Source organism: Rhineura floridana, chromosome 12, assembly GCF_030035675.1.
Source record: "Rhineura floridana isolate rRhiFlo1 chromosome 12, rRhiFlo1.hap2, whole genome shotgun sequence".
NCBI lineage: Eukaryota > Metazoa > Chordata > Lepidosauria > Squamata > Rhineuridae > Rhineura > Rhineura floridana.
Genome location: NC_084491.1, coordinates 25,146,737 through 25,171,797, shown reverse-complemented (window position 1 = coordinate 25,171,797; position 25,061 = coordinate 25,146,737). Strand labels below are relative to the sequence as shown.

General features: G+C 42.6%; 1 protein-coding gene across 19 annotated transcripts in view; it reads right to left on the bottom strand.

Moving 5' to 3' along the window:
* Positions 1 to 25,061, bottom strand: part of CAMK2B (calcium/calmodulin dependent protein kinase II beta) — a 273,787-nt gene that overhangs the window by 154,538 nt on the left and 94,188 nt on the right. Inside the window, exon 1 of one of the 19 annotated variants that reach the window (XM_061593515.1) lies at positions 5,681 to 5,776. The exons of the other annotated variants lie outside the window; for them this stretch is intronic. The gene's annotated coding sequence lies outside the window, so the exon portion shown is untranslated. Of the gene's footprint in view, positions 1 to 5,680; positions 5,777 to 25,061 lie in introns of those variants that run through there. 19 annotated transcript variants of the gene reach the window in all.

Genomic DNA, 25,061 nt, shown 5'->3' with positions numbered 1-25,061 from the left:
TTGCACTCAGGTCCTGCTTTTGGGCTTCCCTTAGGTATCTAGTTGGCCACTGTGAGAACAGGATGCTGGACTAGATGGGCCATTGGCCTGATCCAGCAGCAGGCTCTTCTTATGTTCTTATGATAAGAGTCACATCCACTGCTCTGCCCACCTTTCACTTCTGGTTCCTGAACCACCACTGGCAGGATGCCCCCCAAATGCTCCTCACACCTGTTTTAAGATGACCAAACAAAGTGGCACAAAAGAGAGAGGGGCAGTGTTGTGTAGTAGTTACAGTGCTGGACTGGGACCCGGGAGACCAGGATTCAAAACCCTGGTTGGCTGTGAAGCTCACTGGGTGACCTTGGGCCAGTCACTGTCTCCCAGCCTAACCTACCTCACAGGGTTGTTGTGAGGATAAAATCAAGACGGAGAGAATCATGTTTGTATGTCACCTTGAGTTATTTGGAGGAAATGTGGGATATAATAAATAAATAAGCATGCAAGCAAGTTTTTGAGTTTTCCAGAAAACTCTGGCTGGATGTTAAGCGGGGGAAGGGGGAGAGAGAGAAGCTGGCTTGATGGCAGATCCACACCATACATTTACAGCACATCCAACACGCATTTAAAACATATAACTTCCCCAAAGAATCATGGGAACTGAAGTTTGCTAAGGCTCCTGGGAATCTGTAGCTCTGTGACAGGGAAACCACAGTTCCCAGAATTCTTTGCGGGAAATCATATGATTTAAATGTGCATCGGATGTGCTTTAGTCACAAAAAAATGTAAATGTACTGCCTTCAAGTCAATTCCGACTTATGGCGACCCTATGAATAGGGTTTTCATGAGGCTGAGAGGCAGTGACTGGCCCAAGGTCTCAAAGCCCATCTAAATGTTGGTAATATTCATGTATTTAGCCCTTGCATGGCTGATTGCGCCCGCTCTGGCAACAAACAGTTGCAGAGTGGGGGCTGAGACAGTTTGGGACCATAAACCTTTGACCCCACCACAGTCCCAACCCAGCTCAGCATGCCCCCCCTCCACCTATTTATCTGTAATAGACAAACAAACAAAAGAACATGAATAACATAGGACAGACCCTTGTGAGGCTTGCATAGAACAAAAAGGACAGTTTTTTTCTTAATGTTATTTGTTTTTTAGTTTAATTTTTGTAAATTGTATTGCTTTTATTGAGGTATTTTTATCTTGCGTTTATTTTTCTTTGTAAGCCGCCTTGAGGGCCTTTGGCCAAAAGGCGGGGTATAAATAAATTTAACAACAACAACAACAACAATAATAAACACCACACCTAGTTTGGCCCTCAGTGTAAGATATAATACAGAAGAGAAAAAAGACTTAATTCAATTAGGATCTACTAGATACTATGCAGATTTCAAGTTGCACTGAGGATTTCTGGGACAAAAAAGAAAATAATCCCCTTTAAAAAAAAAATCCTGCAGTTACCCAGATCTGTCTCCACCCTTAATCAAAAACACACAGGTTCCTTGTGAGGTAGAGAATACTAGAACTAACTGTGAGACAGTTGTGCAATAACTCCAGACCTTGCTGACGGTGCGCACCGTGAAGGCTGCTGCCAGCATTTTATGCTCCTAGATGGTGCTGCCTACTAATCAGGGGCATTTGCAGGCAGACAGGCTGTCTCTGCTGATGCTCAGGGATCCCCCTCAATTTGACACGTCAGGAGCATTTCCACAGCAACAAAATTGCTCCTGAACAGAGTGTTCGGTGAAGCAGCTGTTACCTTTGAAGATCGGGGGAGGATCCTGGGGGGGGGGCAGTACTGCACTGCGGGAAGTGTACCTCTCTTTCAGACCCGAGGGGTCACAGAGGAGTCCCTCACTTTGCAATGCCTCTGAATCACCCCCATAGAAGTATCATTTATTATCAAAGACAAGAATCTGGACTGGGAAACCCTAAGAGATGGAACAGTCTACTTGTGCGTCTATGCAGCATTTGTTAAATGGGGCCTCGTGTGCCTTCAATGCAACTCTTCACTGCCTTCATACAGCAACAACTTGAGCCTGTGCTGGTCCCTATCCTCTCTCCAGATCATGGATGAGACTGCATAGTCTATGTTGGTCTTACAATCAGATGAGGTTCACTGATGTAAGGGTGTCCTAAGCAGCATCAACTGGGACAGTTCCCAAATTACTTTCAAAAGACAATGATGTATTCTCAGAAGTCAACGTTGAAAGGGCAATACACACATCTGCTTGAAATTAGGAACACTGAACAGACTTCATGTATTACACTTCTGACATCTTCCTGCATTTTAACAAAGGACGTGTAAGCCTGTAGTATTTTACAAGCAAGGCTGCCATCAGTCACTGATGCCTGTGTGGTCAGTTGTTGGCAATTTGCTCCAACTATAAGCAATTTCCTGCTGTAAGAACTTAACAGAAGACCGTTTGGAAACTGCAGTTAGTACAGCATGGTACCAAGTATACCAAACATATAATACCAGTTTTGAAATAGCTATACCATCTGTTTGTCTGGTTTGAGTACAATTCAAAGTGCCGCTTTTAACCTATAAAGCAGCTGAGGCCCAGGATACCTAAAAGCCCACCTGCTCCTAAATGAACCTGCCTAGCTACTGAGATCAGCTTCAGAGGCCCTGCTCTGTATTCCCTACCATATGAAATAAAGTAGGGTTGACCAGAGACAGGGCCTTTTTGGTTATGGCACTTCATCTTTGGAACTTTGTTTCTGGGAATGTTCTTCTAGAATTGTCTTTATTCTCTTTAGGTGCCAAGTTAAACCCCTTTAATTTACCCAGGCCTTTTTGTTTTGTTAATGCTCTTATTCTGCAACATGTTTATTTTATAGGGGTCCGTTTCATCCTTACATTTTTATCTGAAATCCACTCTGGTTGAAGAGTGACTAACAAATGCTTTAAATAAATGAACAAATAAAACACAGTGAGAATCAATGTATTTTTGACTTTAAAACATGTTAGCTTATACTCTGAAAGTCAATCTGGGTGAATGTAATAACAGCATTATGCTCTATCCAGGCCAATGATGAGATAGACTGCAGTTCACTAGTGGATCACTGACGAGTTTTGTTGGGATTTTTAAAGACTACTGGATCTTAGTCTGATCCACCAAGGCACTTGTGCTTAAACAAATGTGGAAACATGGGATCACTTAACATAATACTACTTATGTCTTAAGCTGTTAAGAAAACCTTAGCAGGCAGTCTTGTTTTATAAATTTAAAACGCATAGGTGGGCCATAGGTTTGTTTGTTTTAAAAGTAGACCATATAAGACTGAAATCAGCCTTCCCCATATCTAGGCCAGCATCCTAGCTCCATAATGAGCATCACCGGCTGCTGCAGAGAAAGTACATAAGGGCACAGGGTGACAAAGGAGTAATCCATATTTTTCTTCTTTCTGGGGCTCATAAAACTGCTCTGAAGGACTTCTTGACAAATGGCCAACCTGGACATCCATCCATCTGAATGTGGTTTTACTCAAACAGGCTTTCAAGAACTTGACCTATGGAATCAAATACAGGTCACCTCTTAGTCCCTAGCATTGACTAGCAACACTCTTGTTTTGTACAGCTTTGGAGAGGAGTGGGCTAATCCTCCTGGCCCAATTGTGGCACACATTTGGAAAACATAGAGAGGAGCCCTCACACACACACTCTCACAACTGTTCATTGTGAGTTCCACTGATTTAGGACACCTTGGGCATGAAGAATAACAAACTATCCACTGCTGTTTGTATCATGTGTATCTTAAAATATAAAAGAAACTGCCTGGGGGAAAACTGGAGAGTTAAATCTCAAGATAATATTGTCATGGGGGTGCAGGGGTTTAACTGGGTACCTCCGGGGATTAGGGTCAATCTTATGCTGAGTGACGTCTCCAACTTAGTGATTTCTGTAGGCCCCAAAGTTTGGTGCCCTCTGCAGGACCTAAAAGAGGGTAAGGATACAAAACATTAATCTATTTAAAGGGCAGGCAGTAAAATTTCTCCTCATTGGAGAAAGTAGATCAAGGGCAGCCAACATGGTGCCTTCCAGATGTTGTTGGACCACCATTTCCTTTACCCCTGACCATTGGCTATGCTGTCTAGAGCTGATGGGAGTTGTGGTCCAACATCATCTGGTGAAGCATATCTTGGTGACACCCATGGGTTCCTACTCACAGCTTCTAGCTTGTCCTTTTTTTCTTGTTTCATTCCATCAGTCAGCCCTTTTGTTTCCATCTTTCCACCCCTGAACAGACTCCTCAGCTTCAGCCAGCACTCTGATTCCCAACAATTTTTCAGTCTTCTTTCTACCTGAGAATGCCTGGTCTGGCTCCTTGCCTTGATTTACTTAATCTTGTGTCTATATATTCTGCTGTGGCTTGGATCTTGTTGCTATTTACTGCAAACTCAGATCACAGGTTAGACCATCCACAGCCTTGACAAGTATTCATACAGAGCAGGTGTGAGCAGTTAGATCTCATTATGGTCTAAAAGAGTCACAACAAGCAGTGATGACGAATCCAGAAGCCATTAAAAGCAAGTAGTCAAGCACAAATAAAGATCATATTCTTCTATTTTGTCATGATCCAGAATAGCTACCACCCTGATTCGCTGCAGCAGACACTATTTGGAATCACCATGCTACATATAAACATGAATTATTGGCTTCACCATGGGGAAGGTGCTGCTGATTCATTGATGGCTGCATTACCCCTTCGTCACAGCAAGGCAGTTGAGCCTTCCCACACACTTCTTTGCTTTGAATGGAGTTATGTGGTACATAAAACAAAGATTAGTGCTGTGGTGGGGAATCTATAACCCTTCAGATGCTCCAACTCCCATCAGCCTCTGCTAGCATGACCAATGGTCAGGAAGGATGGGAGTTTAGTCCAGCTATACCCGGAGGGCCACAGTTTCCTCATCCCTGGTTTAGAAGTCTGGATTCAGATGCTGCTCCATCTATGGGATATAGAACATCCTTCTCAAACATGGTATTTTGGACAGCAACTCCCACCATTCCTCACCATTAGCCTTGCTTGCTGAGGCTGATGCACATTGTAGTTCAAAATACCAGGTTGGGGAAGACTGGTATAGAATGTTATTTTCAAATAGACCTCTTGGGGAATGTAACACAGGCACATTCACTCCATTTACTGACAACAGTCTTTGTTTTCTCATCCATGTCCCTCGTAAATCACTGTCCCTACTGTATTTGGAGAGGTGCCTTGTCAGAATTTTATTATTATGAGGTGCTATAGCTGCCATTCATCAGGGTTCAACCTCCTCCTTAGATCTCCAGAAGTTAGATCTCCAAGGGTCAAACTAATACAACATTTGTCATGTAGTTTGCCCTGACGTCCTTTGATTTAAAACAAGGGGAGGGGAGTCAGCTGGATTGGGACCATGGTGTATGGAAGGGGGCCATCACCCTATGCACACACACACACATACACATACATAGTCCTGATCAGAATCCCATGCACATATACATGCTATTCGCAGTGAGAGGGCAGCTCCCATTAGCACCAATAAGAACTTTCCTTAAATTACAAATAGCAGGTGCGGAGGCGGGGCCAAGATGGCGAGCCAGAAGGACGCTTAGTCTGGAGCTCCACACTTTATCTCCCAAGGACCCTTATTTTAAGACCAAGCACCTATATTTTATTTCTGCTGGAGAGTCCTATGACAACTCTATACTTACTTGAGGCGACTGCTGACCTTGGAAGATTGTTTTCTTTATGATAGCGCCTTGTTGATATCTGCTTTCCTCGTTTCGGCCTGGCGTCATTCAGAGTTGCACCAAGTAAGTTATCATCATAAATTTCTTCATTTATCACTGGACGTCAATAACATCGCTAAGCTTTCAAGCTGTTGCTGCTTGATATTTATGAGTGTTTACTCATTATATGTTGCTTGCTGCTGTGTTGCAGAAATGGCTCTTAAACCAGCCTCTAAAGTAACTCTTAAGGTGGTAGCGCTGAAATATGGTGTTTACCAGAAATGATTATAGGAACTTGGGGATTGTTCCCTCACTTGAACTTACTGCTGGAAAGGGACGACCTAAGCAGTCGAAAATTACTCATTTCTATCCCCCTAAGCAGAGTATTGAAAGAAAGAATGAAAGAAAGAAAGATAAAGAGACAGACGGAGAAAATTCCCAGCATTCAATCCCAGTATTGGACTGGTCATTGGACAACTTTGGGGGTCTGCAAACTGATGTCTACGCCCCGGCTTCCACAAACCTGGCACAAGAAATAGCTAGGGCAGAATGTATGGATCTGCAAGGTACAACTAGTCCAAGAGCGATGGTCCAATTGAAGAAATTGAAGAAACTGGATTAAGTCTTAATCATTCTTCAAAAGCCCCGGAACATACCGCATGGGAAACTAATTCAAGTAGTAAACCTTCTGCTCATAGTGAGCCATCTAAGGACCCAACCGCCCCACACGAAGGAATTGCCCCTTTAATTGAACCGTGGATTTTTATGATTGCAAGGGAAAGAGAACACATTAAAGCGTTTTTAGCCGAATCTAACCAACTATTAACTACTCTGGCTGAGACGTATATAAAATCTGGGCGAACGAGTGAGGACGAGAACTCAAGGTCACTTTCCTCCGTTGCCCCCTCGCAATCTAGGCAAATCAAAAATTCAACCCTGAGGGATAATAAAAAATCCAAGAGGAAAACTATAACGTACCGTAGTAATCATTCAAAGATGAATAAGAAGAGCAAAAACATTAAACATCTAAAAATCCATCATAATACCAATAAATTATTCTTTCGAAAGCTGTTTAAACTACTGGATACCGCCTTAAAGCGGGATGAGAAGCTGGCCTCCAAGAATGCAGCCAAGCCTAAACAAATTAAGCCTAAACAAAGCAAGGGTGGGAATAATAATACGCCTTGCGAAGACATCGTAGCCCCCCCGCCACCCCCTATTATCAATACCATTCCTCTGTTACAGGAGCTGGATCAACAGAACCCTGGGTCATTCACACTGCCGGAACTGATAACAGCTCCGAAGTCGCTGAAAGATTCGAATTGGTGTCTAGTACTTAATAAATGCAAACTGGTCTTATCGAATTATCCCAAACCTATAGGTTTTATATCTCAAAAAGAGCGCAGAATCCATCTTTTAACAATCATTGAAAGCACTACCTTTGTTCCAACTACCATCGAAGATATATCTCAAATAGAATATCTATTTTACAACTACACCACTGCCCGTATGGTGGTGACTTTCAATGAGCCGTGCAAAGCCAAAATGCTTTATGAAAATAGAGACGCGTTATACGCCAGAGGCATATTAACTTCAAGAATGTTTGAGAACCTTGCGCCACCCCAAGCACTATTCACTCACTCTCTAACTGGTGAGAATGGAATATTGACAAGCCCTGACAGAGTGCCGGAAATAAATCTAATTGACCTTGAAATGGAGGAATGGTGCTCTCCTGCCAAATTCCATGGTCCACGGCTCTTAGAGACACAAACTGGGACAGGGAACCAAAATGAGATGATACTCCTCATTGAAGAGGAGAAAATGCTACTTAATTCCTTCTCTATCTTACCTCCAGTAGCCCAAATTGAAATTATAACAAGGCTTAATACTTTAAAAACTCTCTTAGAATGCAGACTGATCTCTTCTGAGAACGAGGGCCATAATGAGATAGTACATACCAAGAAGGAAGATCCTGCGATTTTGTATGCTGATCACCCTATAGATCTAAATGATGTAACAATTGGACCAATTGGACCTAAAAAAAACTCTCCGCCCCGTCCAGATTTCTGCTGAAATGAATTTAACGGCTTTAAATATGACACTGATCCTCACCAAGCAGGAACTGCTTGCTTCCCCCAATGTGGAAGCTGTTCTTCGTGTAACTCCTTCATGGACGACTATGAGACGGCTTAACGAAAATGAAGAGGGGTCCCCTCAGAAGATGGGCAGCTTTAAGAATTGCTTGCCAAATTCCTTGAAGCCAATAGTATCTAATGTTAGTAGAATCGACCCAATCTTAGAGAAAATTACCCCTATTGAGTCTTTTCTAGAGTTACCACCTGCCTCAGTGACAATTTGTCCCAATTTGACAATCACCTAAGCATCTTATCTCACAATTAGTAATTCTGTCTTGGAATATCGCTGGCTGGAAGAACAAATCTTCTGATCCATCTTTCCTGGACTATCTCAAAAAACATGATATCATCCTTCTCCAGGAGACTTGGTCATGTGGGGAAATCCACCTGAACGGGTATGCGTCTTACTCGCTGGCTGCAACCCCAAGCATTAAAGATGGACGTCCTAAAGGAGGACTGAGTTTGCTCATTACTACCAACTTATGAGCATCTATCATTAACCCAAACCCCCTGGTGAGGTTGGCTGCTTCAATAGCGATCAATTTCAAATGGGCTTGGATACTGCTTGTAAATGTCTATTTACCTCCTTGCCAACAAAAAAAATCCGCAAAGGCCGCGATGTTAAGAGTAGAGGAATATATTGCCAAGTTGACAGCTTTATTCCCAGCTGCTATGGTGATTCTAGCGGGAGATTTTAACGCCACGATAGGTCCGAGTGATGAAGTCCTTTATTCCCGCTTTAAAGAACCTCTGCCAACAACAGAGGGAACTTTTGATATTCCGGTTAGACATTCAAAAGATCAAGGCACCAATTATCTCGGGCTTTGCCTGATGCAAATGTTGAATAATCTGAGCTTGATATCGGTAAACGGGCAAGTCGAAGAAGATAACAATGGAGAACTTACTTTTCTATCTGGTGCTAGAGCTTCTACCATCGATTTTTTCATCGTCTCCTGGGAACTCCTACACACAGTATCTACCTGTTTAGTGGAAAATCGCCCTGAAAGCGACCACTTACTACTAGTTCTCGCCTTGTCTTGTGGCAATCAAATCATATATGCTGAACAAGAACCAATTCTGGATGAAGAAATTGAAGTACGAGCAGCACGTATCAGATGGTCGGCTTACTTAGAAAATGACCTAAAAGGGTTATTAAATTGTGACAGCTGTCTTCTACTGCGTGAAGTGCTCATAGCTGCAACGACTTCATTTCCTTGAGGCCAAGGTGGCAGACCTGGAAAAGCTGAGAGAGGCAGAGAGGTGTGTGGAGGAGGCCTCAAGGGACGTTATAGCTGTGTCCCACTCCAGCGATGATAGCTCTCCTGCTATCATGGAGAACGATGGTCTCGGGGAAGGAGAGCATCCAGCTGAGGAAGAGGGAAACAATCCCTTAGAAGGGACCCATTCCTTGGGGGATGAGCAGCTATCCTCTCGTGCCGAGGATATATCTCCAGGGGGTGGAGGGATCCTTGTAGTGGGTGATTCGATCATTAGGAACATAGACAGTGGGGTGTGTGATGGGCATGTAGACCGCAAGGTGTTTTGCCTACCTGGTGCGAAGGTTGCGGATATCGCCCGTCGTTTAGATAGTTTGGTAGACAGTGCTGGGGAGGAGTCAGTGGTCGTGGTGCACGTTGGCACCAACGACATGGGGAAATGCAGCCGTGAGGTCCTGGAAGCAAAATTTAGGTTGCTAGGTAGGATGCTGAAAGCCAGGACCTCCAAGGTGGCTTTCTCTGAAATGCTACCGGTTCCACACGCAGGACCAACCAGACAGGCCCAGCTTTGCAGTCTCAATGCGTGGATGAGACGATGGTGTCGGGTGGAAGGGTTTAGATTTGTTAGGCACTGGGGAACATTTTGGGACAAGCTGGGCCTGTACAAAAGGGACGGGCTCCACTTGAACCAGAATGGAACCAGACTGCTGGCACTTAAAATTAAAAAGGTAGCAGAGCAGCTTTTAAACTGACTGAGGGGGGAAACCCGACAGGAGCTGAGAAAGGTCCGGTTCAGAATAAACCTCCCCCCTGGGATAAAAACCAAAGAAATGATAAAATTTTAAAAGGGGTAGGCCTAGAAGTAGGCATTGTGAGAGCAGGGGCACAGGATATAAATTCAGAAGAGCAAAATTACCACAGGCCTAACCACAAGTGCCAAAGACACTTGAAGAGAGACACTGCTTACAAGTGCCTGTACGCTAATGCTAGGAGCCTCCGAACCAAGATGGGAGAACTGGAGTGCTTGGTCTTAGAGGAGAGCATTGATATAGTGAGCATAACGGAGACCTGGTGGAATGGAGAAAACCAGTGGGATACGGTTATCCCTGGATATAAACTATATCGGAAGGACAGGGAAGGACGTATTGGTGGCGGAGTCGCTCTATACGTGAAAGAAGGCATTGAATCCAGCAAGCTCAAAACCCCAAAAGAGGCAGACTGCTCCACAGAATCGTTGTGGGTGGTGATACCATGCCCCAGGAGGGACTTAATACTGGGAACGATCTATCGTCCCCCTGATCAAAATGCTCAGGGAGACCTGGAGATGAGATATGAAATTGAGGAAGCATCCAAACTAGGAAATGTGGTAGTAATGGGTGACTTCAACTACCCGGACATAGACTGGCCGCATATGTGTTCCAGTCATGACAAAGAAGCAAAGTTTCTAGATATTCTAAATGACTATTCCCTAGACCAGTTGGTCATGGAACCGACCAGAGGGACGGCAACCCTGGACTTAATCCTCAGTGGGGACCGGGACCTGGTGCGAGATGTAAGTGTTGTTGAACCGATTGGGAGCAGTGACCACAGTGCTATTAAATTAAACATACATGTAAATGGCCAATTGCCAAGAAAATCCAACACGGTCACATTTGACTTCAAAAGAGGAAACTTCACAAAAATGAGGGGATTGGTAAAAAGAAAGCTGAAAAACAAAGTCCAGAGGGTCACATCACTCAAAAATGCTTGGAAGTTGTTTAAAAACACTATATTAGAAGCTCAACTGGAGTGCATACCACAGATCAGAAAAGGTACCGCCAGGGCCAAGAAGATGCCAGCATGGTTAACGAGCAAAGTCAAGGAAGCTCTTAGAGGCAAAAAGTCTTCCTTCAGAAAATGGAAGTCTTGTCCGAATGAAGAAAATAGAAAAGAACACAAACTCTGGCAAAAGAAATGCAAGAAGACAATAAGGGATGCTAAAAAAGAATTTGAGGAGCACATGGCTAAGAACATAAAAACCAACAACAAAAAATTCTATAAATACATTCAAAGCAGGAAACCATCTAGGGAGGCGACTGGACCCTTGGATGATAAGGGAGTCAAAGGTGTCCTAAAGAACGATAAGGAGATTGCAGAGAAGCTAAATGAATTCTTTGCATCTGTCTTCACAGTGGAAGATATAGGGCAGATCCCTGAACCTGAACTAACATTTGCAGGAAGGGATTCTGAGGAACTGAGACAAATAGTGGTAACGAGAGAGGAAGTTCTAGGCTTAATGGACAATATAAAAACTGACAAATCACCGGGCCCGGATGGCATCCACCCGAGAGTTCTCAAAGAACTCAAATGTGAAATTGCTGATCTGCTAACTAAAATATGTAACTTGTCCCTCGGGTCCTCCTCCGTGCCTGAGGACTGGAAAGTGGCAAATGTAACGCCAATCTTCAAAAAGGGATCCAGAGGGGATCCCGGAAATTACAGGCCAGTTAGCTTAACTTCTGTCCCTGGAAAACTGGTAGAAAGTATTATTAAAGCTAGATTAACTAAGCACATAGAAGAACAAGCCTTGCTGAAGCAGAGCCAGCATGGCTTCTGCAAGGGAAAGTCCTGTCTCAGTACCTATTAGAATTCTTTGAGAGTGTCAACAAGCATATAGATAGAGGTGATCCAGTGGACATAGTGTACTTAGACTTTCAAAAAGCGTTTGACAAGGTACCTCACCAAAGGCTTCTGAGGAAGCTTAGCAGTCATGGAATAAGAGGAGAGGTCCTCTTGTGGATAAGGAATTGGTTAAGAAGCAGAAAGCAGAGAGTAGGAATAAACGGACAGTTCTCCCAATGGAGGGCTGTAGAAAGTGGAGTCCCTCAAGGATCGGTATTGGGACCTGTACTTTTCAACTTGTTCATTAATGACCTAGAATTAGGAGTGAGCAGTGAAGTGGCCAAGTTTGCTGATGACACTAAATTGTTCAGGGTTGTTAAAACAAAAAGGGATTGTGAAGAGCTCCAAAAAGATCTCTCCAAACTGAGTGAATGGGCGGAAAAATGGCAAATGCAATTCAATATAAACAAGTGTAAAATTATGCATATTGGAGCAAAAAATCTTAATTTCACATATACGCTCATGGGGTCTGAACTGGCGGTGACCAACCAGGAGAGAGACCTCGGGGTTGTAGTGGACAGCACAATGAAAATGTCGATCCAGTGTGCGGCAGCTGTGAAAAAGGCAAATTCCATGCTAGCGATAATTAGGAAAGGTATTGAAAATAAAACAGCCGATATCATCATGCCGTTGTATAAATCTATGGTGCGGCCGCATTTGGAATACTGTGTACAGTTCTGGTTGCCTCATCTCAAAAAGGATATTCTAGAGTTGGAAAAGGTTCAGAAAAGGGCAACCAGAATGATCAAGGGGATGGAGCGACTCCCTTACGAGGAAAGGTTGCAGCATTTGGGGCTTTTTAGTTTGGAGAAGAGGCGGGTCAGAGGAGACATGATAGAAGTGTATAAAATTATGCATGGCATTGAGAAAGTGGATAGAGAAAAGTTCTTCTCCCTCTCTCATAATACTAGAACTCGTGGACATTCAAAGAAGCTGAATGTTGGAAGATTCAGGACAGACATAAGGAAGTACTTCTTTACTCAGCGCATAGTTAAACTATGGAATTTGCTCCCACAAGATGCAGTAATGGCCACCAGCTTGGACGGCTTTAAAAGAAGATTAGACAAATTCATGGAGGACAGGGCTATCAATGGCTACTAGCCGTGATGGCTGTGCTGTGCCACCCTAGTCAGAGGCAGCATGCTTCTGAAAACCAGTTGCCGGAAGCCTCAGGAGGGGAGAGTGTTCTTGCACTCGGGTCCTGCTTGCAGGCTTCCCCCAGGCACCTGGTTGGCCACTGTGAGAACAGGATGCTGGACTAGATGGGCCACTGGCCTGATCCAGCAGGCTCTTCTTATGTTCTTATGTTCTTAACCTCTGCCGATTTCGCTCTAGATACTTTTCAGCAATTGATTTTGGTCCTACAAAAGAGCTTATTCTCCAAATCTGCGACTAAGCCCTTCAGATTTGTTTACCAATCCAAACCTTGGTTTGATCACGAATGCGTAGCTCAGAAGAAACTTCTTATTGCAAAATATAGAGCGTATAGAGACAATAACTCTCTGCCACTACTCATAAAATGGCTGGAGGAGAAGAAATGCTACAAACATCTAATTAAAGCAAAAAAGTCTCTAGCACAAAAAGAAAACTGGCAAAGCCTGTTGAAAGCATCTAGATCAAAGGATACATCTACCTTTTGGAAAATGGTCGCAAAGGGATGGCCCAACCTTTCAGTTAACCATATCTATGATTACTTGGGAAGACCATTTTACTAAAAATTATGCTAGAGAACAGATACGCCATCAATCACCCAAGTCTAATGGCCATAATTTCCCGTCACACCTAAAGAAATTATCAGTCTAATCGCCAAACTGAAAACAGGCAAAGCACCTGGGTCAGATAATATTCCATCTGAGGTTTTTTAAACTAATGCTGACTGGTGGGCACCAGTTTTAGCTACCTTATTCACATGTATAGATTCTGATTCCAGAAGATTGGGGCCTGGCAATAATCATCCCTATTTTTAAAAAAGTCCACTAAAATTGATAGATGCTTGCTTGCACTAATACGCTGCTTATATGAATCTACCTATCTACGTATTAGGTGCAATTGAGCTGGCCACCTATCCAGGTCCATCCCAACCTTTAAGGGTGTTAAACAGGGATGCATTTTAGCCCCCAAGTTGTTTAATTTATATATCAACAGCCTGGTTAAAACTCTATCACCTATAGGAACTCATTATCCTAGTTTGTCAAAGAGGCCTTTATCCATTCTCATGTATGCTGATGATGTTGTCCTTCTTTCACTGACACCTATTGGGCTGAGACCTATTGTTGAGTGCCCTTGCTAGTTACTGTAAAAAAGAACTCCTGGAAATTAACTATGACAAATCAAAAGTAATGTTTTTTACCAGGAGGAGATTAAAACATCGATGGCAGATCAATGATCGCCCTATAGAGCAGGTCACAACTTATAGATACCTTGGGATGATATTTCATTCCTCAGGATCATGGTGACCTCAAATAAAAAATGCTACTGCCAATGCACACAGAACTGCAAAAGCGCTCCTCTCTTTTTATTATAATAAAGGAGGACAGCATGTTCCTTCCGCTATTCAGATCTTTGTGGCCAAAGTCATTGCCCAGTTACTTTATGGCGCGCAAATAGGTGCTTATGATAAATACGCGCCCTTTGAAATAGTTCAGACAAAATTTCTGAGATCGATTTTCAGCATTCCATCTTGCGTCCCCATTGCTATCCTACATTTAGAAGCAGGGCTTACTATGATAGAAGCCCGTATATGGATGCTCAAATTTAAATTTTGGCTAACACTGCTGTTTGTACCTGTGGGATTGGCCCCATTAACGTTAACTGATGTTTTTTGCTCAAAATGGAAAAAGTCCTTAACTACTACATTACTATCCTTAGGGTTCTCCCCCTCTATGATCTTGACATTGGGCTATTCCAAATCAAAATCTTACATCCTCCAAAGAATTTATGACACCAAATTGCAAACCCATGTAGCTCGAGCAGCTGCATATCCCGACCTCAGGTATAATACAAGGCCATTTGTTCCTGCTCGCTATTTGTTTAATCTGACCGTTCCTAAACTCAGATTGGCGTTTACGCTTGCAAAATTTAACATATTACCCTCGGCACTTTTGGAGGGCAGGTTTAAGAAAATCAAATACGCTGAGCGGGTATGCCCTTGCGATGATGGAGCAGTGGAGTTGGTTGGCCATGTTTACTCCACTGTCCATTTTATCGTGACGTCCGAGCTGCTTTATTCACCCCAATTCTCCAAAGAATCTCTATTAGAGATGAAACTTTTTATATGGACGACCTCCTGTCAGACCATAGTTCCCATGTATCAGCTAAGGTAGCCAGCTTCTGTGCTGCCACCATCCGCTCCAGAAAGACTTTGGTAGCTTCTCAACCTACATAAGATCTTGAATTGGCCTTTTCATCTATAGGGTGTAACTGCCTTAAGTTGTTGGAGAAGCTTGCCCTCTAAATTATTCTCAGGGATATGGTAATGTGCCTCACTTTGTTAGTTTAAGCAGTTTTGCGCTGTTGTCTCTATAGCCTGATAATAAATCTTTGCTTTTGCTGAAATTTCCTGAAGATTTTAAAATCTTACCAGCAACATTCTTTGCCTTGTATCTTAAAGAAACGTTTAGGTTTTATTTTATCTTATTTTAAGCATAATTTAAGGACACTTTCCTTTTTTAAATAGAACTTTTTAGAACTTCTTGGACTTTTAAAGCCGATTTCTAATGACAATCGTCATTTGTATAGATGTATTAATGTTTGCTGGTCTATGACTGTAATAAATTTATTATTGTATAATAGCAGGTGCGAGGAGAATGGAACTGCAGCAGGACAAGAAAAAGTTCAGCCCCTCTTTCCCCCACAAATGACGGTCCCAATCTACTCAACACCCCCCACCCCTGCACCAACTGTTTAAATGGATTGCCTTCAAGTCGATTCTGACTTATGGGCGACCCTACGGACAGGGTTTTCATGGTAAGCGGTATCCAGAGGTGGTTTACCATTGCCTTCCTCTGAGGCTGAGAGGCAGTGACTGGCCCAAGGTCACCCAGTGAGCTTCATGGCTGTGTGGGGATTTGAACCCTGGTCTCCCAGGTCGTAGTCCAACACCTTAACCCCCAACTGTTTACTTTTTAAAAAAATTCAAGCACATCAGGCAAACTACATGACAAATGTCACATCTACTTTGGCCCTGAGTGGGAGATGAATGCTTCTTATCTCTAGTGAACATGCATATAATGCGTGTGCGTGAATGCTAAAGCAGTAGACAGCGCACAGCTTGTCAACTTGTAAACTGCGGCCGCTGGCATATATTTTGAAGTTTTAACATCACCCTCTACGATAATTATACTTTTCCTTTTGAATTATTGTTCATTGCTATTTTCCCATACCTAAAAGTAACAACATAAAACTAAAGAGACTGCTGAAGGAACATCAACAATGAAGTAACAAAAAGGGAGGGAAAGGAAATGGTGTGGTATGTTTTTCTAATGCATCTTTAAAACCTCAAATGCCTCTCTGTTTGGTTTTTAACATCAGTGAAGCACAGACTCTTGTACATGTGTGGGGAACCTGTTGCCCTTCAGATGTTGCTGAACTTCAACTCCCTTCATCCTTGACCATTGGCCATGCTTGTGGGGCTGATGGGAACTGGAGTCCAACAACATCTGAAGGGCCATAGATTCCCCACGCCAGCTCTAATCCCTTGCTAGGGCTGATAGGAGTCATAGTTCAGCAATCTCTGGAGGGCCAAAGGATCCCCATACCTGCTCGAGTAGAATAAATGAATGCACCATACAGTAGATGGAAAAGAACATTTGAAATAAACAGCAGCGGAAGTGGAGCAGCTCAGGCAGTGATCCTTGCTAAGAGAAGAAGGGTGATGTAAGCATGTCCCTATTTAAATTGCAAAATGTTCATAGGTATGCTTAGGGTGTATTCTCTAAACAGCAGGGAAGGAAGGGAGCTGAAAGCAGAAAGAGTCTTTTGAGGAAGGCAGCATAAGAAGAGGCAGAAGAGGCAGCACTTTTAAGGTAAGTACAAAAGGGTGAAATTTGGAGTAATTAGATGAAACTGGAAGACATCAAAAAGTAGGCTAAATGGAGAAGACGTTTTTTGAGGACTATGCAATCACCTCCAAGGGAAAGCCTAGGAGCTAGTTCCCATGAGAAATTTAAACTAGGTTAAAAAGGGGAGGAAGGCAAGTTACAGGGAAGAAACTGACATTGGCCTTTATAAGAAGGTGTGAAGAACCAGCAACCAGAGCAGTCGCTTGAATTTATTACAGTGAGACAACTGAAATTTGTTCTACTGGTAAGAACATATCAGTGTGTATCATGTTGGCTAAAGAAGCCTAAGTAACCACAGAGTTCCTCGCCAATGCTCTCGGTTATACAAGTGCTTGGCTGCACACACTGCACTTCAGATCCAGCACCACTTCAAACAGGCTTGAAAACTTGATACAAGGAACTGAGGCTAATATCTCCTTTGGGCAGCCAAGGGAATTCCATCTTTTATATATATAGTCTAAAGAGAGTCAGCTTGGGGGGCATCATCTTTGCCTATAAATATCTTCAAGGTAACTATTTAAATAAAGGAAGGAATTTAGTCTTGAGATAACAGTGGCACAAGAAGCAACGGCCTACAGCAGGAAAAAAGGGTTGCTTTAATCCAGAATTGCAAGAGAAATCAAAACAACTGAGCAAGGAGGGTTTGGGCATTCTCTAAGGCAGGGGTGGTGTTCTTGGATACCAACTCCCATCAGCCCTTCTCAGCATGGCTAATGGTCAGAGAGGATGGAAATTGTACTCCAGCAACATCTGGAGGGCCACAGATCCCCCATCTCTGCTGTTTTCCAATCTGTTGGAAGATTCAGGACAGACAAAAGAAAGTACGTCTTCACACAGCACATAGTTAAACTATGGAATTTGCTCCCACAGGAGGCAGTGGTGGCTACAAACTTGGATGGATTGCAAACAGGATTAGAGAAGTGCATGGCTACCAATGGCTACTAGTCATGATGGCACTGCCTCCATGGTCAGAGGTAGCATGTTTCTGAATACCAGTTGCTGGAAACCGCAGAAAGGGAGAACACTGTTGCACTCAGGTCCTGCTTGTGGGGATCCCATAGGCATTTGATTGGCCACTGTGAGAAAAGGATGTCTAGTTCAAAAAGTGAGGTCAGCAGTGACTTTCCTCTTCCTATTTTTCCAGATCATACTTCACAGAAATGTGCAAATTGAGCCCCAGAGATCATCAGGATGACAAGAGTATTATTTAATTAAATAAATAAATATCCCACCCTTCCTTCCAAAGAAACCCAGGGTGACAAAACACAAGCAATAAAACAAATAAAAGCATCTTAAAAACAATTCCAATACAGATGCAGACAGGGAAAGAGATCTACTTAAAACGCTTGTTAAAATAGGAAGGTTTTCAGTAGGTGCCAAAAAGACCATCCCTGTCTAATATTTAAGAGAAGGGAATTCCAAGGGGTAGATGCCACAACACTAAAGCCCTGATTCCTATATTGTGCAGAACAGACATCCTGATTAAATGGTATCTGCATCAGGCCCTTGCCTGCAGAGCGGAGTGATCAACCAGGTATATGAGAAAATCTTTCAGGTGTTCTGGTCAACCAAGCTGCATAGGGCTTCATACACCAAAACCTTGACCTTAGCCCAGTAGCCAATTGGCAGCCACTTAGTGTAGCAACAGTAGCAAGGGCAACTGCTACTCGGAATTTTCACTTGTGGAATTCTCACCAGAGGGAAGCTGAACAGAAACCACATATAGTTTCAGATCATAACCATCCATCACTAGAAAGGGTACACTTCTCCAAGAATAGCCCATATGTTTGCTTGAAGGACATAGGCTACAATTCTAATATGAATAATTGGAAGTAGCAGCTACATGCTTACTATAAACAACAGCAGAACCAAAATAAAGAAAATCAAATGTGATTAACAAATTCTATACCAAACAGAAATGACTTAAACTGCACTGCAGACATGGCTAAATTCTATGAAGGAGTCACTTAAACAGGTAATTCAAATTTCATGCTGTCCATTAAAAATCACACTCCTCTAGGGGGGGAAAAAAGGAGTAAGGCAGATTTACCACCACCACCTCCTCTTCAATAGTTTACTTATATTCCATTAACAAACTTGTTATCTTGAACTACAGATGATCCAGAAATGAGTTTAAAATTTTAAAGACTTAAAAGCACATTGAATTGTAAGTTGAGCAATGATTCCAAGCTTTTTAATAAGTCTCCAGCTAGCTCTAAACCTCTACACTTCTTTGGATCCATATCCCTTAGAGAAGTGTCAGTGATGCTGTCTTTGGGGCATAGATCGGGAGATCCTGCAACATGGGAAGGGGGGAGACTGACCACCAAAGAGGTGGTGGACGCAAGCCACAGCATAGTAGGAAGCAACTGCCCAGCAACTGAGGCTGCAGCCACCTGCCATCATTTAAATTTACTGAACTTTCCCCAAAGTGATGAGAATGGCAATGAGCTCAGCCAACCTTTGGTCATGGAGCCAATGAGGGCACAACAGCAGTGAAGGGAGAGCTCAGCCCCCTTGGCCCACCAGCTCACTGCTCCAGAGCCTCATGACCCCAAAGGTGGGATTGGATTGGCTGAGCTCATTGCCACTCTCATCACTTTAGGGGAAATTCAGTAAATTAAAATATTGGTAGACATCTACTGGTGCATCACACCAACAGGCACCCTTGCCTTATTGCCTGCCCGCTCCAACTAGCCACTTAAGTGGCTATGCCCAAAAGCATGTCTGCAGCAGCAGGATGAAGACCAGTGGGAGGCGGAGATGATGAGCATCAGGCAGAAGAAGAGCCATGCCGTAGCCCACAAAGGTTTTTAAAAAATGGACTGGCACTACTGCAAAGAAGGGAGGCCAGGGAGAAAGCATCTCACATGGGGTCCCCTCAAACTTGGCAGCGTGTTTGCCAGCCTGCATTCTGAAGCTGCCACTCTTGCGTGTTAGGAAGCAGGATGTGAGGCATATTGGCTCTCTGAAAATAACAATGGCAATGGTAATGTAAGTCATATGGGTTGAAAGTGGAAACACAGAAAGGCAGGGATAGGGAGCCTGTGGCCTTAGAATACAATTCCTATAATCCTTGACCACTGGCCTTGCTGGCTGGGGCCGACGGGAGTTAGCGTCCAACACAATCTGGAGGGACACAGGTTCCTCATTTCCTATACTACGAACCTACCTGTGAATGCAGGATAATGCACAATTGAAATCTGAGGGAATAATTCTGCCTGTTCAATAGAGAGATGAAGAGATCAGCTAGTGTTTTGCTGGACAATAGTTTTTAGATATTTAATACTAACATTGCCTCCAGAGCCAATCAGCCCTGGTTGTCTATCAACCATTAAAAAAATCAATATCAGTGCTAATGGTAGAGCACAGAGAGAAGCCATGTGAAGAATAAGATGCACACACTCCATCATCTAGAAGCATTGGACTGTAATTGGTAAAAAACAGCAAAAGTATTTCATATCCACACCATACATTTAAAAGCACATTATTTTCCCCAAAGAATCCTGGAAACTGTAGTGTGTTAAGGATGCTAGAAATTGTAGCTCTATGAGAGGTGAAGTACAGTTCCCATAATTCTTTGGGAGAAGTTGTGTGCTTTAAATGTATGGCGTGGATAACATTCTCCCAGCTACCCAAGGACGCATGTGGCAGGTGATACCTGTCTCTGCTGATACTATATGAGGAGACTGGAGTTATCAATTTTTGTTGGGGAAAAATCTTTTGGCTTTAGTTAACCCTAACTTTAGTTTTTGAAAAATTTAAATGGTTCTGCAGATAAAGTTATAATATAGTAGAAAACTATGTTCCCTTGAGGTGAAATTTCAATACATGACCAAACACTGCAGCAGTGATCAGAAAATGGTGCTTTAGGTTAACCTAGAAGAAACAAAAAGATACAGCATGAGATTTTGCAATGCTGTTGCTGTAACTGGAAGTACTTGGAACAGGGAAGCCTGTGCTACCTCTGTGTCATCCATATATTGTATGGGCTCCTACTGGGAGGAAGGGTGGGATATAAATCAAATAAATGTGTTGGCTCAACTCAGGGAGCATTTGGCTTGTAGGGAGAGGTTGGGTGCACAAAATGGTACACCCTCTCTGTGTACATGCTACTGCTAGGTTTTTATTGTTAAGCCAGTAACAGGTGACTGACAGAATGCATGAGATCATGATGTGATCTTATGAGCAAATAAGACGAATTCTAATCTATGAGTGATACAAGAAACTAGAAGCATCCAATTTGAAATATATCATGAGCAAATGGATTCAGACAAAATATTTAGATAGGGAATATGTTAATTCATAGAACTATTTGCATAAAAGTGTTTTAAATGAGCTAGATGAGAATATTTGTCGCTTTTACAGAGATCTGGAAAAATCTTTTGTCTAGAAGGAAGGAACAATGTGACAGTTGAGCACACGGAATTACACCAATGGCAGTAGGCCAGCTAGCTGCAAAGAGGTTCAAATAACTTTTAAAAGACTAATGTAAATGCCAGTCATAGAACTTATGGTTGGCATATATGAGCAAGGTCTTTCCTTTAGCTCTACTCCATTTTCAAGGCAACAAAGATTTCAGAGGGTACCTTTCCCAACCTTTGGGTCCCCAGATGTTGCTGGACTACAACTCCCATCAACCCCAGCCAGTATGACCAATGGTCAGAAATTATGGGAACTGTAGCCCAGCAACATCTGGGCCCAAAAGGTTGGGAAAGGGTGTTCTAGATTAAGGCTTCTTTGAGTTTCATCCAATACATGCTTCTGACACCCTAAAACCACAAAGGAATTGTGCCAATCCCTGTGCTGGCTGCTGCTCATCCAAACAGCAAACTAATCTAGCACTCTGGTGTCGAACTCAGCCATCACTCACCACATGTGGCAAAACAGCTATTGACCTGTGCAGAATTGGTGCTTTATTTGTAGCACCCATTTTTAATACATTTTAAATAAAATTATTTTATACATGTACCAGTTTTTTAAAAGTGTCCACCCTTCACTCTTCACAATCACAATTCATTCTTGAGTTTTATACACTGCAACATGCACTTGGACATCTACTTTTCTCAGCTATCTCAAGAGCTTGTGAGGCTTCTTTCTTTGAAGAAGCACCTTTTCGAGACGGTTGTGATTTTACTTTAAAGCACTCAGATTTGAAAAATGATTCAATTGTTATGATATGGACTTGTATTTTAAATCGAAACGAGTTTGTGGTTCTAAATTCCAAAACTGTTTTCAATTTTTGGTTCAATGTAGCTCTGAGAATCAGCTTTTTTCTGCAGTAACAGTGGTGAAATCAAAATATAGGTCACAGATATTGGATGAAAATTTGGAGATGGAGTTGAGATGTAGTCTAACTTTTATGCCTGATTTCCCTGTACTACATAATGAAGCAATATATCAGATTTCTCACTAATTCTATCAATAAATAATTCAATTGTGTGTTTTCCTACCCTCAAAAACACAAATGATATTTTTTGTCATGTGGCGAAAATGTTAGCATGTTTGCCACAATTTTGGCAAGTATGAATAAACTGTTGGACACCCTGGTCTAGCAGGATCAGCAGGGTGATGCAGTCTAAAACAACTATAGCACAAAAGCCCTGAAATACAGTAGCTGGCATCTCTTCTTTGGCAAACACCACCAAGTTTAGCACTCCAAGGCTAAATAAGTCTCAAGAGAAACTGCCACTTGGACATGCCAGGGTCACAAACAACCTCCAATTCTCAGGTGTTCCACTATTCTGAAGTTTTGTTGTACTCATTATCAGCAAATGGAATATTGTCCATTAGGCTCTCTCCAGCATTGATTTTAGGCTAGATGCTCTCAGTTATCTTGCAGAAAGCACACCATTATTACTAATAACATGTTATAAAATAATGATATCAAGGGTATTGATGGAAAGAACCAGTTAAGAGTTATCCAGAAAGCACAGTAAGATGATAGGCTAGTTTCAGGAACACACGTATCAACACAGCCAAGTTCAATTACCTACATCTAGGCACAAGAAGAGTAGGCCATTTAGAGAGACTGAAATTATATCTTGGACGTAGGGATGCTTGGCATTTTGTTTGGTCCACATTTTTAAGCAAACTAACCTTATTTGCACTTCCGGGATTAATACACAGATTGGAAGACAGCAATCCTGTAATTTTCACACTGCTTCAAATTTTGCAATACAGGTCTCAGCTCAAAAAACACACCAACATACATACTAAAACATGTACAACATTATTTGGGTAAAATAATAAAATGTGTATTTTGTGAACATTTAATGGTTTTTTTTAAAATTCACAGATAGAGGCAGAAATAGGACAAAATGGACTAGTGAATGAACACATGTGAAACTGACATGGAGATAGACTGGTCTGTCCTTGCCAACTTGGAAGAGAATAAGATGAAACAAATCCTTTTGGCACTGATAAACAAAAATTTACAGGAATCTCTATAATAGCACTCTAAACATTTTTCGTTAAATTAATTGCAAACATGTGAGTGAAAATAAGCTTGGAAAAAAGCAATCCACCAGACCTCTGTTGAAACTCTTGTTCCAACATAACAAAATACCACAGTTTCCACTAAAAGAACAGGAAACAGCAATCCTCAACAGCAATCCTAACGTGCTCCCCTCTTTTCTCTTCTTTCACATCCATAAGGAGTCACTATTTATTTTCAACTAGCTGCAGTTCTCTGTAACAACCCGGCTCAGGGAACTGTGGTATGTAATGCAGATCTGGTATAAAATACAACCCTTTTCTACATCACACTTATTTATTTATTAAATTTATATCCCACCTTTCCTGCTAGTAGGAGCCCAGGTCAGCGCTTCATTAACACCCCTAGATCTTTTGCACAAAGGGCTTTTTTCCTGGCTAGAAGGTTGCCAGCCAGAATTCTACTGACCTAACCAGAATGTTGCCTTCCTGACTAGCTGTTTGAAGTGGAGATTGTAAATTTAGACACAATTCCTTGGACACAATACCAGGTAACCTGTTCTGTGCTAGTTAATAGTTTGGATGACTATATACCAAGAAGAAACTCTGGCGGAGAGGATGCTTGCATTTTTAGCTTGCTCTCTGCATGTATACACACTATACAGGCTGTGTGTTATGAATGCAAACTCATCCACGTTACACTACCACATGAAGCTGCAACCGTTAAGAAGATTGTGGAAATGGCTGACACTAGTTTACAGGGAGTTTGTGGACAAACTGCAGGCATGTGTGTTGATCTTCCAGCTGCTTCGGGGGCAAACCAACTAGCTGACAGTAGACCCTGAACTTCTCCTCTTAAGTTGAATAACTGTCTACCATCCACCCTATGCCTCTTCTCAGGCAATGCAACTTTTGTAGGGCCACTGCCATCTTAGGTAGGAAGGCTACAGCACAGGAAGCAAATTCCACAGTACAGGTGAGCAGGAGAAGAAATATTATTTTTACACAAAAGAGGCTCTGCATGCATGGTCAGGGGTACTAGGTTCTTTTGGGGTGTGTGGGGAGTTTCTGTTTAGAAGAAGAGGGGAAACCCTATCTTAGGTGTTAGGATTTTGTAAACAAATGGTGACAACCCAAACAGAGTACAACACCCAGTTTGGAAGTGTTGCAGTATTCTTTCTTGCTCTTCAGCATCCACTTTAGCTCTCATTAAGGCAGCAAAAGTCTGCAGTTTTTGATCTCTCAGAAAAATGGGGAAATGGATGCTAGGCCTAAGTGTATCTGCTCGCCTACCAGAAATTAAGCATTGGGCATTCTGGACAGGGTCAAAAGCTTGCATCATTGACATCTGAGGTGGGGAACCACTGACCCAAGGGTCATGTCTTCCTCAGTAGCAAAGCCAGACCCCCAACCCAATTTCCTAGCAGCAGAAGCACCACTGAAAAACAAAAAGAAAGTGTTCAGAGAAAAGAATGAATGGCACAATTTTCATCTCTATCATGGCACCAGGCTGGTGTGAATGCCCCATTCATTTAACAGCTGGCTGGGTCTAATCAAGAGGTCAGATCTATTATTTGATGTTATTGCAAGATTATCTCTATCCAAAGGATTATCAGACAGATCTGTTCTCTTCTGGGAATATCTGCCAGGGAATCATCTCCCCGCGATCCTTTGTGGGCGCTGCCAATATTTCAAAGCAGAAGGAATTAAAATCGCAGAGCCCCTTCACATCTCCCCCCTGAGGGGATGAAAGTGAAATCCCCGAACCCTGCTCTCTCTCTCTCTCTCTCTCTCTCTCTCTCTCTCTCTCTCACTCACACACACACACACACACACACACACACACACACACACA